Raw genomic sequence first — 16504 nt, forward strand, 5'->3', positions numbered from 1 at the left:
ACACATTTTGAACATAAAGGGTACAAATATCATTTTTGCTATTCCTCTGCAGGCCAACATCTGAGGGGGACAGGCCAGAATCAAAAACACATTTACCCCATTCCAAATTCCCATTAAAGAAGTGCATTAAGTCTGAAAAATAAGGGTAGTCATTTGAATCACGAATTTGGTTTCATAACCCACTGGGAGACTGAAGCAGAGCAAAACACATCTGCTAACACCCCAACTTGAGAACCACAATTGGCAAGTGCTGCTGAAGAGAGATCTCAGACTGAAGTTGCAGAAATGCTAAAGGTTAGAACTGAAGTTTCTTGGCAGAACTGACCTTATATGGAAACCCTGTATGAAGTCTGCCTACACCGACTTTCCAACCCGCATATAAGAGTTCATTTCTAATATATATATATAAAATGTTTAATTCAAAACCACTTGGGTAAAATCAAAGCAAATTATTCTTCTGGGAGATGTGCTGGACAGAGTCAGGCAGATGTTTCCTCTTTCAGGATCATGGGTTGAAATGAGAGGGCAATCTCCAGTGGAAGGCGGTTACAACAGGGTTCTTCCAAGATGAGTATCAGGATGGATGCAGTTGCACATCTTCATTAATAACCATGATGCATTATCTCAAAGCAGTGCAGTTACAGATGACACCATGGTGAGAGGCACTGTCAGCTGGACAGCCAGACTATGACACAAGAAGAATGGAATGATTTTAGCACTGGAATAGTGCAAAGGGATGAAATTCCTTATTGCAAAATGCAGTACCTGTGGGACCAGTAGGAAGAATAGATGCTTTTAACTAGAAATGATGGAGCAGGAGGAAGAGCTGGAGATCTCAGAGTCATAACAGGAGAACACCAATATGATGTGACCTGCAGGAGACAACTGATGCTTTCTAATGAACCTGCTGAGACTGATCTTGTAAGTCCAGGGAGGCTGAAGTACCAATACTATTAATGGAAAACACAGTGGGTTTGGGAAATATGAGGGCTCACCTGCATTACTGTAGTACATGGTCAGGAAAGCAGGCTGAGGAAAAGGGATTTTAGCCCACAGTGGCTGCAGAGCAGGGCTATTAAACCAAATAAGGGAATGGAAAGCCTGTGCTCTCAGAGGAAACCAGAGGCACTTGGCTGTTTAGCCTAGCTAAAGAAAGGCCAAGAGGGGATATGGTTGTAGTCTATAAATACATCAGAGGGGGTAAACACTAGGGAAGGAGAAAAGCTGTTTAAACTGAAGGACAATGCTGGCACAAGAACAAATGGGTATAACTAGCCATAATAAATTTTGGCTGGGAATAAGAAGCAAATCTCAAACCACTGGAGCAGTGAAGTCTGTGGAGCAGCCTTCTCCAAAGATCATGAGACAAAGCCCCTAGCTCATGTCAAAATGCCATTTGCAAAATCCACAAATAGGGTCTATATGACATAGCTATCTGCAGTGGACTGGAGGAGTCAGGAGGTCCCCTACTGTCCTGCCTTATTCTGGAAGAGAAACAGCATCTGAAAAAACATGCATGCTTCTTACAGTGAGCAAAGTCTTTCTGGCACAAAGAATCATCAAGAGGAGAGCCAAAGGCAGTGACATTAAGTAAACATGTTTGTGATATCTCTGTCTTCCTCTGCAGTATGTAATCGCCCACCACGGCACATCAGTGATGGGGAGTGGCAGGAATGTGAGTGGAGATTGATGCAAGCAGAGAAGAAGTGCCAGGACGCAGCAGACAGATCAGAAAAGTTGGCCAGCTCTGTCAGTTCAACCATCAGACAACACTGATGGCAGTAATACGATTATTGCAAAAATTTAATTGAAATTAGGACTTACAAGTAACCTCAATAAAATTCACAGCTGGTTAAGCTTAACCTTGGAGTCAAGAGGATTAGCAGACTATGTTGGCCAAATCATGAATAGTAAGTTTTGCATTTTCTTCGAAAGTGAACCATGTGCCTGGTCTCTATTCAGTACTGGTGGAGTAATTCATGCTTTCTACAAAGTTATTGTTTTTCTTTATTGTGATCCCTTTGTCTCCTCTAGGGAACACAGTAACTAATACCTTTTTTTTCATTTGAAGACTTCTGACTACTTCACAAAGATTACTGGGTGACAGCTACATTTCAGTGTTGACTGAACTGATGTACAGGAAGAGGGAGGAAAGGACATTTTAAAACATGTGCATGGCTTTTTGTATCAGCTGGTCCTGCGCTCCCGGACCAGTTGGGGTCAGTTTTCAAGGTTCCTGAGTTGGCAGAGACTCACAGAGGGATGGCACAGAACAGACTCTCATCAGGCACTTCTTCACCCTATCAGGGCACAGAGGCTGCAGGGACCTGAGCCTCCTGCCAGCTCCAGGGCATGCCCAGGACTGTCTCAGTTGTGACAGTGCACCTTGCTGTCTTGTGCTCCCTCCCACGTCACACCATGGCAGACATAGGGGAACCCTTCTGCTAACAGGGAAGAACACAGGTGGCAGAGAGCTGTTGCTCTAGGACACCACCTTGGACTGAATTTTCCCTTCTTCTCTTCTAAAAACTGCCTGTTCAGGATTTGAAATAGTAGTAAAGTACAAAACAGCAGTGAACAGCACCAAGGCACTTCACCCCATCAAACAAAAACTAGCCATGAAGGAAAGGGTCTGCAAGCAGAGAGTACCATCACAGTCTTGTGCTATCTGACGAGCTTATAGAGGGCAGCACCGAGTGCTGTGAAACTGGTTGAGATGAGATGGGAAGATCAGCAGCCCACCATCTGAACTCTCTGCCCACATTTTGGCTCTCTCATGGGTTTGCTCAGGGCAAGAAAAAACAGCTGAGAACAGATACCACAATATCTAACAAATCCATCTGATGTCAATTTCTCTTGGGGGCTGTCTAATATAGTTAACTGATGTTCCCATTAGAACTACCAAACCTAATTAGTTTATGTAACTGCATTAGATAGAGAAGGTGCATGTTCCTCAGAGTTGCCTAGTGGAAACGTAGAGTAGATCTTTCTTTTGTCCACTTATAATTAAAGTGAGCTTCTCTGTATATTAGATTCAGTGGTTTATAATGAAATGCAATAAAGATTCCTTGACTAAAACACATTTCTCTTAATATGTTTAAACAATATTATGTAGTCTTCTATTGATTGGAGGAGGAGCAGGAGCAGTTTCAGGAATACTGTGCTTAAATAGACATGACAAACCATGCAATTACCCAGCACTTCTCAAGGCTAATGCCTGAAGTAATGAGCATGTCCCACAACAGTGCTGCTTCCATTCATGCCAGACACCTGAGAGGCAGCAATCATAAACCTCTGCAATGGGTGTGGTGGGGGACCTCAGCAAGGACTGGGAGAAAAACCCACCATTGTGTTGTCTGTGTGGACAAATTTAGCACTCTGTGAAATCTTGATCAAAATTACCCACAAGCAGAATTAGGTAACCAACTTTAAATAGCAAGGAATACGGAGTTATGTCCAGCTGAGCAGCAGCAATTTGGACAACACTGATCCTTCAGTGGAAAGATTGAAGCAAAATGCAAAATATGATACAGAACAAGAAATGCAAACACTGATGAAACACACAGATGGTTGAATAGGCTTTTATTACCAGATGAAACAACAGTGCCTTAAAATAGGATCATATTTGGGCTAAAAAATGAACGAAGTCATGAAATTGCAGATTAGACCCAGGTGCTTAGTGGAACTAGAAATTTAAGAAAGCTTTTGCTTTTATCTGATGATTCTTGGAAGAAACACTTGTGTTCATATTTGTGAAAGAAATATTTCCTGTTGTTGAGCTTTCCTTTGAAAGACATATTTCTATTTCACTACCGAGAGCAGTTGTGGAGCACAGCAGGCTGCATGCACAAGACAGATCTTTAATTATACTTACCCTTGCACAAGTTCACTGTGAGCCAATTGCTCAAGGGTAACAAGGATTAAAATATATTCGATGACACTAAAAAATGTCTTCCTAAATTCCCTGTATTATTTGGATCAATATGAGCACAGCAGCTCCTGTTTGCAAGTGAAAGGAGAAAATTCTATGCTTTCATGCAGTCATGCCCAAGTCCTGCTTTACTAAAAGCTGAGATCCTGCCTTGTTAAACCCCACTGTTTAGAAGTTTCCACCCAATATCCTCATGCTCTGCAGGACTTTGATGCAAATCTGCAAATAATATCAGAGTTCCATGTGATGGCTTCCATGAAAGCATCTGCCAAGACACCATAGTTGTGGTCACGTTCATCCGACTGGGATGGCCTTTGACACTAAGTGATTTGTCTAGGGTTACAAGAGAGTCCATGGAGGGGTTTAAATGAGGACCTCAGCCTAAATAGTCCCAGAGCAACAGATTTTCCCTTGTACCAAGTGACATAGCCTAGCTCTCCTTGGCATCTGATAAATGAGCTGCATACCCAGCATGTAGCAAGGCGGAAGGCAAGTCCCATCCCACCGGTCGCATGACCAGAAATGACCCCAAGGACAGGAGGCTGCTGCACCAGAACAGAGGCATGGGCAGCTGAACCTGACTGGGAAGTCCAGGGAAAGTGGAAGACACTCCCTGTGTAACAGAGGAAGTATCAAAGTAGTAGTATCAAAGTATCAAAGAAGAGGAAAAGTCAAACCTGCCTGAAAAGCCGCAGCAAGAAGATAAGTAAACGCTCTGCTGGCTCTCTTGAACCCTATTGACACTATGCTCCAAGGCTGAAAACTGCATTCAGAAATCTCTTGCTTTTGACCACTTTCAACCCTCAAGTTCTATGAAGAGAGCAAAACATGAAATACCTGACAGTGCTGTGGCTGAGGCTGTGCTGCACACAGGGCTGGGCAGCTCCCGAGGGAGCTGGGGTGGACATTGTGCAGTGCACAGTGCTCACTTCAGGCAAGGGAGGGTTTGGAAAACAGATATTAGGCATGACACAGCATTAGAAAAGTAGATCATGTTAGTCTCTCATTGAGAAGGTTATTACAGATGATAACAATTTACTCATTCTGGAGAAACTGTGACGTAGAAAGGGTATAGTAACACCGGATATTGAACTGTGAAATTTCACATCTTAAAAATAAATAGATTGTATGTGAGAAAAGGATTAAAACTGAAACACACAGGGGGAAGTGTGCGTACCAAGGAATGACATGGAATCGGCATCAAACCCACACCCTTTAGAGAGTCAGGTCAGCAGTGTACGTGATAACATCCCTCCCTACAGACGACCGAGTAAAAAGTCTGTTTCTCTATAGACCAAAGGGTTTTCTTTATCCTTCCTTCCGGCCACATTCCTTATTTCAGATGCTTTGGTCCTATTAGAACACACTGCTTTGTTTGACAGACTGGAGCTGCCAGCCTTTTTGTCATGCTCCAGTGGGCTGACTTCCTGCTGTGGGCCACGGTGAGACCTTGCAGCTCATGAGCACTACCAAGTCCTGGGCTTCAGAAAAAACACTCCTCTATTCTTAGGGCTCTTCTTTTCCCTGCCAGGATTCCCACCCAGTTACATGTGATGACATTTACTTGTGACTGTGAAGCAAATGCTTCTGGGTACATTCCCCAGAATGGGGCCCACTGGTACAGAAGTTCCCTTGCCCATGCTATTGAACTCTGCACCCTCCTGAAGAGTGACCGTGTGCCATTTGCCCCGTGGAATGGACCCAGTGGTACAGGCTGGGAGGATATGAATTGGCTGAGAGCAAAACTGGGATTGGGACCACTTAGGACAGTGAGTGATTTTGACTACTGGGCTCTGGTGCTGGGGATGTTCCTTATTTCATGCAGTGTGGACACAGCTAGCATTCGTAGTACAGAGACAGCCATTACCTCAGGAAACTGGATAGCTTGTCACCTACTTGAACGTCAGTGTCAAAACAAGAAATATCAAGTCTTGTGGGAAGCAAACTCTTACCTACTGGGGGATACTGAGAGGGGGTTGTGAACTAGAGACAAGGTCCAAACCATTTGGTACTCTCTCTGCAAGTCACCTTGGGGTCAGTGATGGGCTTGCTGGGGCTCTGAAGCTGTTCCAGGGTATTTACACACCAAGAAGCTGGACTGGATGCCAAGGAGGGCCAAATGCCCCTATGTGGCTCAGTCCCTGTACCCCCAAATACCAACCTTGGTAAGCTTGACCCTTGCACCCCAAGTGCCAGACCCTGAGGGCTCAGTCTCTGCCCACACTAAGCAAGCCTGTTGCTGGGGTTAATCCAGACCCCAGGCCAGAAAGACAGCCGCGGTATGGCTGGTTCAGCTCCCCAGCACCCCAAATTTAACAGCAGCATCTGTCCAAGAGGCATGTGACTCATCTGGGTCTGGATATCTCCTGGTGTGATGCCTTTCACCATGACTCTGGGATTTCCACAAAGAGACTCATTCACCTGGATCTGGTAGGTCCTGTGTGCATGCAACCAGGGGCAGCTCCTCCTCATCTCCCTGCCAGGGCAACAGGAGAGCTGGCTGATCTCCAGTGAGGGCAGGGAGAATGGGATGCTCCTCTCCTCTTCGCCTGCTCAGTGTGCTGGCCAGACACCATGAAGGTGAACTGTCAGGGTGTGGTGACAGCAAGCTGCTGCCATGAGCATTTATTTAATTCCTTGCAGGAGTTCTTTTCTACTGTCCATCCTTGTAGCCCCAGGGGAAGGCTGCTGGCACCCACTTCTGGAGCTCATGGTGTTTGGCTGCATGCTTAACTGTGAGGGATGAGAGAGGGGTGTCCCCAGACAGCCCTAGTGGGTCCTGTCATGGAGCCCCTCCAGAGCAGCTGCTTTCCCAGGCCAGCATTCAAGGATGAAACATCCAAGGTGCTTTGAAGACTGCATCCCAGCTCAGTGAGATCTGCCTGCATCACAGGTCCTGGGTCCAGGTTCCCTTGAGCTTATTTTCCCCAGAGCATCTCTTCCTTCTCCTTCAAAGGAGCATCCACCAGCAAGAGATACTTCTGGTCAAGTAGGGCTACAAAACCACTGGACAGCATGAGCACACTGCCTGAAAGGCACCTTCCCACCCTGCTGGCCATGAGCTCATCCCCCGTGTAGCTGGAAGCCATTCAGACGTGTTCAGGCTTCCCGTTTGAAAGAGGAATCATAAACGTTTTGCTGCACGGGCAGCTTCGAGCCTGAAGCTAGTCCACGAGAAGCACGGCTGAGGGCTGCCAGGAGGGAATTGCTGGGCTCACCACCGAGGAAGCAAAACTGCCTGAAATATTAAAATACCCCTCGTGGCAGTCACAGGAGCACACAGCTGTCCCTCCTGGGCTGCAGATCCCATCCTCTCCCCACACAAGTCATTCCTCTGCTTAAAAATGTTATTTTGGGAAAGAAATGAATAATGGGAACAGCGCTGCAAAAGCATAGGGAATTCAGCAAACAAAAGAAAAGCTGCTATTTTTGAAAACATCTCAAACTGGTAGCAGTGGCTTGTTTTAACCCCTTCTCCCCCAGCTGCCTCTCCACTGCCCTGCTTGGAGTGCCATCTTCAAGCATGGTGGGAGCTGTGTGCAGGAAAGGTGTGTTTTACTACAGGGGCTTGGTACAGGAGCAACACCACAGCCAACTAATAATTGGCACACAGAGAACTAATAGTGAGATACACTTCAGTTTGAATTGAAGTGAGGGTTTCTGCAAGGGTCCCAGTGTCTAACAAAAAAATCCACTGCCCTGCTTGGAGTGCCATCTTCAAGCATGGTGGGAGCTGTGTGCAGGAAAGGTGTGTTTTACTACAGGGGCTTGGTACAGGAGCAACACCACAGCCAACTAATAATTGGCACACAGAGAACTAATAGTGAGATACACTTCAGTTTGAATTGAAGTGAGGGTTTCTGCAAGGGTCCCAGTGTCTAACAAAAAAAGTCAGGCAAGCAGTCACCCTGCTAGTGCTTCTGTTGCTTTTTGTCATCTCTGAAAGAACTGTACTTTTCTAATTGAAGCATCACAACCATTAGGTGTCCATGGTGGGTGAAGGGGTCTGACCCTGCTCAGCAGCTCACTGTCCATGGTTCTCAGAGAAAAGAAACTGAATCTGCAAGAAAAGACACTGAATCTGCCAATGCTGCAGATCCAGGTAAATAGTATAAACTTGTCTTCAACAAATTCATCAAGGCTCCCACAGAGCTGGCATGGAGCATGTTTCACTGCTGTTTCATCAGCTCTCATTTATTCTGACCACTAGTGTGACCAGATCTACAGGGTGTTTTTGCAGCCCTGGTCAGTTCTGGCATGGCTCTCCTACCTTCAGCAGACTGTGCCAAGGATAGGCACAGGTGACATCTGGACCACTGCTGCAGGCAGCTCTGCAGTTCCTCCTGAAAAAAGCAGCTGGCCTCCTTCCCTTGTGCCCTAGAACATAGCTGAAGTGAGGCAAAATAGGAAACAAATGTGGTGGAGGACCTGCCCTAATGGTGCTGAAGGAAGAATGACCAAGGTCTGAGCTCATGTTTTCAGTTCCTAAAGTGACATTACTCTGCCTGAGCTCTGTAGGACTCACCATGGATGCCACAGAGCCAACGGCAGGGACAGGGGCTGCTCTCTCACAGCCAATCTAATTTTTTAGTTGTCAGAAAAGAGTTCATTTTGTTTCAGAAAGAAGACTCTAAACATTAATCTCTGGATTTTCTTTTCCAAGAGAAGTATGACAAAAATCTGTTTTTTGTTCAGAAAGGGAAGAGTTCCTCTTTGTATTGCTCCTGACCCTCCCAAGTCCCAGCACTTCTTTATTTCACTAAGCTCTGCTTCTCAGCTTTTACCTTAGCAGTGACAAGGGGGACTTCCTTGGCAGGAGTCACTCAGCTCCTTCATCAGGCTCTGACAGCAGAGGTAAAGCAAAACACAGTTTTTCTGCAGAGGCGCCCACTACCCACTGGCTCTTCATTAACTCAGTGATCAGAGACTCCTGCATGGACCTCAGAGCTGTAAGTGGTTTAACATCATGTGCCATCCATCTTTGCATGCCTTGCAACTCACACTGGGGATTTTGATTAAGGAAACCCTCCAACATGGCAAGGAAGAGCTGTGAATTTTGATAATGTTCTCAATTTTTAACAGTCAAGTAATTGAAAGTGAAGGGTGAAGTGAAATAATTGAAAGTGAAATCTGTGTGCTGTGTCAAATCAGCTATAATGCTCAAGCAAGAGGAGATCGTGGTTAGACTGAAAGATGTATCCTTGGCTAGCCATAATTTTGCACTCTTCTTGTTCTCATCAGCCTGTGAAATAAGTCTACAAAAATGCAGTCTACCCTTCTGATGGGACTGTTTCAGTAGGGTCAGGACGACTTGACATGAAAAACCTCACACAGGATAAACAGCTATGCATAGGACACTTGACAGACAGATCCAGAGGACAACAGACAGTGCTTCTGCTGAGATATAATTGCTCTAATTGGACCTGGGCTCACTAAGATGGTAAAGCTGAAGAGGACTCTGCAATCATGCTGCCATTATGCACAAAAGAATACTGTTGTGATAGGAAGCACATAGCAGTTGTGGAAATAATCAACGGCTTTGTGCTTGCTTCCCTCTGTATCTTGGATTTGCAATGAGGAGCACGCACACAACATGAGCAGAATATTTTTTTTTAGAGTTAAAGGTTCTCAGGGCTGAATTGCTTCATGAAGCCTCTGTTATTCAGCTGAAGTTAGACACTACGAATGAGCTGGATCCATTGTGTTTTTGCAGTACTGAAGGAGATGCAGAAAGGCTGTGTGAGGCATAATCGGGGAATCTGCCTGCTGTAGGAGTGAGGGAATTTGGCAAGGAAAGAAGCTAACTTCGATGTTCTTCAGCTATAACTTGTCTTTTCTGGAGTGATAGGCTGTAAACCACCTGGTCCGCCTGTCTAATAAAACTTCCGTACATGTAATCTTGGGTGGCTCCAAAATCTGATCTCTTCTATAATATGGGAACAAGCATGAAACTATTAAAGATAAAAACCTCTGTCCTCAAGTAACAAGTACTGCACAAAGGTTGACTGTGCAGTGCTCCTCCAGCCCTAATTTGCACCCAGTGCCCAGCAGAGAGAGCAGCCCAGTTAGCCACTGTTACATCACACAGCAGCTAAACAACAAGGCATCACCGACAACACAGAAAGCATATTTCACACTCCCAGCTCCTTCAGACAACTCTGTTTCATGCAGGTCTTGTCTGGCTTGTTCTACAGATGCCCAGAGACTTGGGGCAGAACTGCCAGAGGTCCCTGCAAAGGCAAACACAGCAGTGCAGGAATGACAGCAGCTTGCCCTGTCAGCACCCAGACACTTAGTCCTGCCAAGGGCTCTCCTTCACCCCTTGCCCATCCCTCCTGGTCCACCATGCCCCTGTGGCTGCACAGCCTGGCTCTGACCTGCTCCCAAGGCCCCATTCTCTTGACAGTGAAATTCAGCACACAGCTAAGAGGCTTTGTGATATATGTGGCAGGTATAAAACTGTCTCTAAGCCTTTCAGCCCCCATGTGCAGACAAAGCCAGCTGAAATGCTGTCTCCTGCTCCTCTGTAGTTTCTAAGTAAATGTGCAAAAATGCAGGTGTGATGCACATACCCCACCTGCAAACCTGCACTTGCACCACAAGAGAGGCCACTTGTCCCTATAGAGCCAACCTGGCTTACTGCATCCTCCCCAACAGAAATGGTCATCTGCAGTGATGCCCTGCAGCTCCTGTCCTGTGCTCACATTGTGAATACCAGACACAGGTTGCAGGATGTGCATCACCCAAAATGCCAGCAATGGGACAAACATCCTCCTCAGCACCCAGGCAAAGTGCCAGGGCCCTGGGCGGGCACAGGAAAATGGTTTTGATCCTCAGAGAACACTGGGGATGACAGTGTCCCTGAGTCACTAGGATCCATGTCACCAGTCCTGACATTTCTTCTGGACTAGCATTGTGACTGTCTCTCAGCAGGACTGTGACAAACGTATGGGGACATCAAAGCATCAAGCATACCCCACACACAGCTTCTACCTCCTCCCAGCGCCAGCTTTGCTTTGTACCTCTCAGGCTTGGTTCCACTGAAGGATCTGCCCAATGCCCCAACCAGGTGGTGGAAAAAATTGGCCATGCATGATGCTCTCCTAAGAAGTGTGTCTCTCAGACAGAATCTCAGGGATTTATCAACACAAGCCCAACTGAAAAAGATACAATGTGTTTGTTTCCAGCTATTATGTACATGATAAGCCAAGGATTGTAACAAGAATAGTAAAAACCACTGAGATATATACAGCTAAAACTGCACATGTGAACACATACAGTGAAGAATCTTGAATTACAAAAGGAGAGAAACAGAGCTAAACTGAGACCCATCCTCAGCTGTCTTCTGTGAAAGAAGGCATTGCTGGGAATTCCGGCTGCTGAGCAAATTAAAATCAGCATTTTAGAATAAACGACAAGCTTCTTGGCTTTTCTGCATGTAAATCAGATCCTTACATTATCTCAGTGTCATTTTGTGGCTGAAAGCAATTCAGCAGCTATCAGCACAGCCAGACTGAAATTCAGCAGAACAGGATCTGAGCCCTTCAGGTCTTAATGATTAGATGTTTCTGTGAAAATGAATCTTATGAAAAAATGAAGTTCGGCAGAAAGCTGACGGCACGTGGAGACCACAGAAGGGAGAGGAACTTTACAACTCAGCCTTTACATTTTCCACCTATAGGATTTCAACATTTTCTGAAGTTGTAGTGAGGGCAGCTTCTTCACAGCGTTCCCTCTGGGAAATATCATATTCAGCAATTCCTGAATTACAGTTTCTAATTATATTTTCATACTGTAATGCTGTCTGAAATGCAAATTCGATGACAGAATACTTCGATCCATATAAAATAATTACAAAATTACTGTTTCTCAAACCTCAACTCATACTCCCTGCTATTTAAGAAGATAAATTTAACAGCAGCAAAAGTACAGCCAAAACATAGTCTATTTTTTAAACTGTTATCTGACTATAACAGTCTGCATAGATTTTGGCTCACCATGGAAGATTATTTCTAAAATATGACTACCAAAAACATTCCAGAGTTAGCATTTTTGTTGTTTTAGCTTGGAAGCAACAGCCAGGTCAACTTTTATTTTGCATTCAGAGTACCCTATGCATGGCATCTGCATTTAATTGGGAAAGCGACTGTTGGTTAAAATGCCAAATCTCTACTGCAGGTCAGCTATCATTTAAACCAGTTGTTGCTAATGTTGATGCAGACATGAAATTCACACAGCGTAATGATTTTTTAGCAGAGTGGGAACCCACTTCTGCGATAAGTAATCTAAGATCCTGAAACTCCATACTGCAACATCAGTTCCCACTGTCTGACAACTCCACCCCTGTACAGAGGATTTTATTCCTCCCATGAATATTGCCTAAGTAGTGGCTAGGACCTTTAAAAAGACAGCAGAAATCATATTCTGTTTGAAAAAGTCAAGGAGTCAGTGTTCTGCCTTGCAAGGGTTTTTTAATGTTTTATTATGATTCTAGTCTAAATTTAGATTGACATTGCCCATCAACTCAACCAGATCAAGGTAGAGTACACTAAAGGCTTGAGTGTGTCATTATTATGAGGCTTGAGGCATCAACAGCTTGCATCTGTTTTTAATTTCCCTGCTGTATCCAGTTTAGTGAGAAGTGACTCCAGGAGATTTCAGTCCTGTTTTTAGCCAATGTCCCTCCTAAGGTGAAGTGCTCTGATTCCTCAGGAATTGCTGGTCTGCTTGCCCTTCACCACGGACAAGAAGACCATCTGAAGGGATCAACCCTTCCTTGTGTGTGTGCAAAGGAGGTGACACTCGCAAATGATATGAAGGCTGATGGGAGGTATGAGGTCAATCTAGCCTCCCTGGAAGAAGGTGGAGTGTTGCCCAGCCCATGTGCATCTCATGTTTTTTCTCTTTATGTCAGAGGATTTCAAGCCCAAGTAAGCTGGCAGTGTCACAGTTGTGGGCAGAAGGTAAGGGATGAGCTCCAGTCACGTGCCCCTCTCTTGGTGGTGGGAAGTTAACCTACACGCTGTTTGTTCTTTTCTCACAGTGGGTGAAACCACGGCAGGGCAGTGAAGATGGGATGCTTAGCATTGCATTGCCTGGCAACTTCACACACACCCAAGGTGAAATCCGAGTGCTTGTCAAAAGGGTTTGGTACAGATCTGCCTGGCAAAAATGAGAGCATGAAATCACCGAGCAGAGACACAGAGCCCCAGGACAACTCTCACACACCATTTCCTGCTTTTCTCCCAAGCAGGGACACGTGCCTTCTCCAGTTTCACACTCTTGCACTGCCTGTGAGCTGCCTGCCTGCCTGCAGCTCATCCATCTCCACCTCCAGGGCTTAGCAGGTGGAGCCTCGGCTGATGAGATGCCCAAAGCCCTAAAGAATCAACAAGAGGGGACAGAGCTGGTCACTCTGCCAGGCAGGACACATCCCTGCGCAATCTCAGCCACACTCACCAGCTTCCCCTGTAACACTGCCTCTCAGATCTCTTGCCATAACATGTCCAGGACCCTTCTGCTAAAACATGAAGCAGTTTATCGCCCTTCTCTCACAGGTCAAGTTAGAGTCTTTTGAAGACTTGCTTAGTATCACTAAGTCCATTCCATATCACTATGTCCATTCCAACTGGAGATGAGGAACCTATTTTTAAAATATAGCTAATGAATAGCTCTTGAGCAAAGGTTCCATCAATTATTTTTCCCTGTGCAGGTGTTTTCAAGGCATCAAATGCTACAGGAAACTGTATTCAAGCCTAAATGAATTAGAATAAGCCCCAGCCCACACTGAGCATCACTGCCACACTGACGACTCAAGTCAAACCTGGCAGGCGACTGCAGCTATACATGGAGTCAAATCCTTTAGACATGAGACTGAATGCCTTCTCTTGAATGGCAGGTGCTGCTCAGCTCAAATCTGACCCCATACTCCATGCCTCAGTCCCTCATCAGACTTGCCCCACCTGTACAAGCTGATGAACAAGCAGACCTCAGAGGGTGGTGGGCTGCATTGACCACCTTCCCTTACCCTCCCCTCCTACCCCACCACCCAGCGTCTGGGGGAACTCACATGCAGGTGGAGGGGGACAGACTGCCATCAGCTGAAGCATAGCTCCCCACGCCAGCTGGGGAGCAGCCGTGCCCAGCTCAGCCCAGTCGTGTTGCTGAGGACACGGAGAGCCTCACCCCCCCATGGGAGGGCTGTGCACGGGGTACAAGCACCTCCACACTGAAGCAGCAAAGCTCCTGTAAGCCTTGGTTAAACTCACCTGTGAGGAACCAGTTAAGATTGCCCATGCACTCATGCACTGGCATCAGGTGAGGAATTTAATAAAGAAAATATACCTCAGCCCCCCAAAACACTGATTGCATAAGAGTTAAACTGGAAAGAACTGATGAGATAATGCCAAGTGAAATGGTTTAGAGGTTTCAGATGCATTTACCCTTGTTGGTCTGTTAAGAATGCCAAATGCAGTGAAATCCAGAGCATTAAGCCATAACTTTCCTTAGAAAAGTGCCTTCAGTTTTAATGTCTGCCTTGGCTCCCATTCTGAAACAATTATTTCTGCTGCATTTGATAACATTAGGATAATTTAAATAGATTTTTTTATTTATGTCTTACTGCCCTATGTTTTAAATTGTTTTGTAGCTCTATGATTGTTTCAGAACAGCAGCTGCTTTAGAGAATCATTACCATTATCAATAAACCCTTTGAACTTTGGGAGGAAGGGAACAGGAGTATACAATTAGAGGAGATAAGAATGATCTAACATACTTTTCCAGGAAACAACGCACACGATGCTTCAGCTGTAATCTGTTCTTAAAATTAATCTATATGTTCCCACACAAACACAGCCTGTGGCACTGAACTTCAGGCGCTCTGGGATCTCCTTCCCTGCAACAGCCGCCTTGGAGTAAGTGTAATACAGAAACAGACCCAAACTCCCTCTTGTTTTCACAAAAGACCCAAATAGCATTTCATTTTTTCAATCACTGTGATGCTGCTCATGCTGCAGTTCTTTTTTTAGCTATTCTAACTGCTCTCAACCCACAACAGAAAAAAAAACCCAAGAAAAGGCAAAACCCAAGCCCTGTGTGTGCGTGTGAGAAAAAGGGTAAAAGCCTGTGTTACAGCAATGCTGCTCTCTTGGCATATTTCAGATAATTTTCAGGAAGCTCTTGATCCTTCCCTCTGTAAACACTAGAGAGTGCAGAGTGCCGCGTGCCCCGGCGAGGGGCAGAGAGCCCGGGCAGCGCGGGTCGCGGGGACTCCGTGTGAACAAAGATGATTTAAATGCTCCAACTTTGAGAGTTGCATTTCGAGCATCCGCTGTGCTTCCCCCTCACCGAGCACATCGGTTACAAACCTGCCTGAATCGGGCAGCATTGAAACAAACAGAAGTTCCAACAAAGGTATAAAGAAAGCCATAGAGATGCCCAAACCAACACAGTGCCTAAACATCATTTCTTTTACCTCTCAAACACGTTAGCCTAGGATTACTCGTGTTCATTTATATTCCTCAAGTGTCAAATGAGAACAATATCACTTTATTCTCCTTTCGTGGATCATTAATCTAAATTTAACTCCGTTCTGCAGTCTGCCCACAGAATTAGTAACTGGAAGCTGCTTTGCATTTATCTGATAGTGCCCGGCTTGTTCATCAAGGCAAACTTCCAGCCAAAACAAACAAGTAAAAAAATACCAGTCACGATAAGCTGCTTTCTATTCTATTTTTTTCCAAAAAAAAGGGAAAAAACCAAGCAAATCGGATGAGAACACAAAGCAAATGGTTACCTCACGCTGCAGAAATGCAAGTTTTTAACAGTCCATGCTCCGGCAGCCCCTGCGGACGAGCGGCGAAGGGGATGAGTCCAGCATCCAGCGCCTTCCCCGGGCTTTGACTGCGCGGCCGAGCCGCGGGCTCAGCCTCCCGTGACGTCAGGCGCCGTCACATGGCCAGGCGCGGGCCCGGGGAGCGCTGGTTGTCCTGGAAACCCCCGCACTGCTCCGAAATCATTTCAATAGGTCATCAGTCACACTGCGCGCTGGAGACACCGCGGGCGCCCGGACAACCCAAACACCGCGGGCTCGCCGGGGCTGGGCCCCCCGCCCGCCCCCTCTCCGCCCGCTCCCTCTCCGCCCCGTCCCTGTGTGGAAACGGCTCTCTCGCTTCCCCTCGCTCCCGCAGCCGCAACCTCCGGCAGAAAAAAAAGCATTTTACGCCCGGTTTGCCCAAGCAAAGGGGAGCAAGCGCTGCCTGACGAGCGCGCTGGGGCACCCTGATGATGCGCATCGCTAGCTAAAATTAGGGTCTTTCTAAATGACACACAGCTGAAGTTTTATTCGTAGCCGCACAGACACATGCTGGGTCACCAGCATCTCGGCCCAGGTTCGGGGCAAGGCAGCAGTGGTCCTTGCCGAAGTGATGCAGGGGCAGCTGTGCCGGGCTGCAGGCTGCACCCCAAGGGGTGCCTGGCCAGCTCAGCCTTCTATCCCCGAGCCTCCGTATCTGCTCCCTCTGCTAGCCTGTCCTTGATGCTGCTCCAGTTGTTCCTGGGAAAACATGCTGGGAA

The 16504-nt window shown here is 46.3% G+C and overlaps 1 protein-coding gene across 1 annotated transcript in view; it reads right to left on the minus strand.

The window, feature by feature from the left end:
- The window catches only part of NCALD (neurocalcin delta), a 49037-nt gene extending 33260 nt beyond the window's left edge, over positions 1–15777 (minus strand). Inside the window, exon 1 of the mRNA XM_009072284.1 lies at positions 15726–15777. The gene's annotated coding sequence lies outside the window, so the exon portion shown is untranslated. The remainder of the gene's footprint in view (positions 1–15725) is intronic.
- Between the last annotated feature and the right edge of the window lie 727 nt (positions 15778–16504).

The sequence above is a fragment of the Acanthisitta chloris genome, unplaced genomic scaffold (genome assembly GCF_000695815.1).
Source record: "Acanthisitta chloris isolate BGI_N310 unplaced genomic scaffold, ASM69581v1 scaffold19473, whole genome shotgun sequence".
Classification (NCBI taxonomy): domain Eukaryota; kingdom Metazoa; phylum Chordata; class Aves; order Passeriformes; family Acanthisittidae; genus Acanthisitta; species Acanthisitta chloris.